The sequence below is a fragment of the Phaseolus vulgaris genome, chromosome 11 (assembly GCF_000499845.2).
Source record: "Phaseolus vulgaris cultivar G19833 chromosome 11, P. vulgaris v2.0, whole genome shotgun sequence".
NCBI lineage: Eukaryota > Viridiplantae > Streptophyta > Magnoliopsida > Fabales > Fabaceae > Phaseolus > Phaseolus vulgaris.
This window is the reverse complement of record NC_023749.2, coordinates 27942067-27943676: the sequence shown is the minus strand read 5'-3', so window position 1 is coordinate 27943676 and position 1610 is coordinate 27942067.

The following is a 1610-nucleotide window of genomic DNA, read 5'->3' as shown; positions in this document are numbered from 1 at the left end:
CCAACAGCTTCTGCGTTTCGTCTTTCACCACCTGCTGTCGTACCTCATTGAACTTTCTCCTTCTCTGACGCACGGGACGGACCGTGGCGTCCATGCTGAGATGGTGACACAGGAAATCAGGATCAATGCCTGGCATATCCGAGGCGGGCCATGCGAAGGCATCCAGGTGGCGTGAAATCACTTCTGCCACCCCTTCCTGTTCTTCTGGGCTCAACGAACTTCCTAACTTGAAAGTCTTGCCGCCAATCTCCCTTTCTACGGCGTTAGCCGCGGGCTGTTCCCAGCTATCATCTTCGACGGGCGTCGCCTCTTCCACGGGCGCCGCGTCGTCAGGGCCTTCCTCCATAGGCACATCTGCTTCGGGCATCGCCCTCTCCGCTATGGCCTCTTTAGGCGTCAACCCAGCGGGCGTCGCCTCAATCATCGTCGTGTCCGCGCTCGGCGGATGCTCATACACCATGAACACGCCTCTCTTCGTTTTCAGGCTGTTCTCATAGCATTTCCTTGCCTCCTCCTGATCTGACCTGATGACCATCACCTGGCCACTGAGGTCCGGCAGCTTCATTTTCATGTGGCGTGTGGAGGACACCGCGTTCAGACGGTTTAACGCCGGCCTGCCCAGCAAAATATTGTAGGCGGAGTTGGCATTCACGACCAGGTACCGGATGCTTTCGGTACGGGAGGCCTCTCCGTCTGTGAACGTAGTCCTCAACTCCAGGTACCCCCGTACTTCCACCTGGTTATCCCCGAACCCATACAGGCACCCCGTATAGGGACTCAACAGATCGGGGGACAACCGTAACTTATTAAAGGTCGACAAAAACATGACGTCTGCCGAACTTCCTTGGTCGACAAGCACTCTGTACACCTTCCTTCCGGCTGTGACGACTGAGATGACAACGGGGTCGTTGTCGTGGGGTACCACATCTCGGAGGTCTCTTCTTGTGAACACGAGATCCGAGTCCCATGGCTCCCCCGAGAGCCTCTCTTCGATTGAATTTACCCCCCTCGCGTATTTCTTCCGCTAAGAGGCGGTGGGTCCCCCGCCGGAAAAACCTCCAGCAATGGTGTGGACCTCGCCAAGCACAGGCATCTCGTGTGCTGGTTCTTCCGCCGGCGGCAAGGTGGCGGTCGTTGCGGGCTCTGCGACATAGTTCTTCAAGAACCCAGTTCTCACCAGCTCATCCAGCTGGTAGCCCAACGACAGGCAGTTGTCAATGTGGTGCCCGAAAGCCTCGTGGAATTCGCACCAAGAGTCTTTTCGAGGCCCCAACACCTTGTCGGTCTTCGCCGGTCGCCTCCGCCTCTCAGCTATGTTAGGCACTGCGATCAAATCCTTCAACTCGACCACGAAGTTGTACCTCGCCGGTCTCGCTCTTTCTCTGGCCGGGCGATCGCCTCCTGCTGGACCCCTGGGCTGGGGCTTTCTGGCCTCGTAGGGGCGTCTCGCCTCTGGCTTCTTTCTTCCCGTCGTGGTCTCATTGACCCTGACGGGTTGAACTCGAAAACCCTTAAACCCCTTACGCTCCTACTGTTCCATCACTTTCTTCACACTTGCATACGCTCTCATTTCCTTCTGCGAAAGCTCTCGACGTTCCTCGACGCTCTAG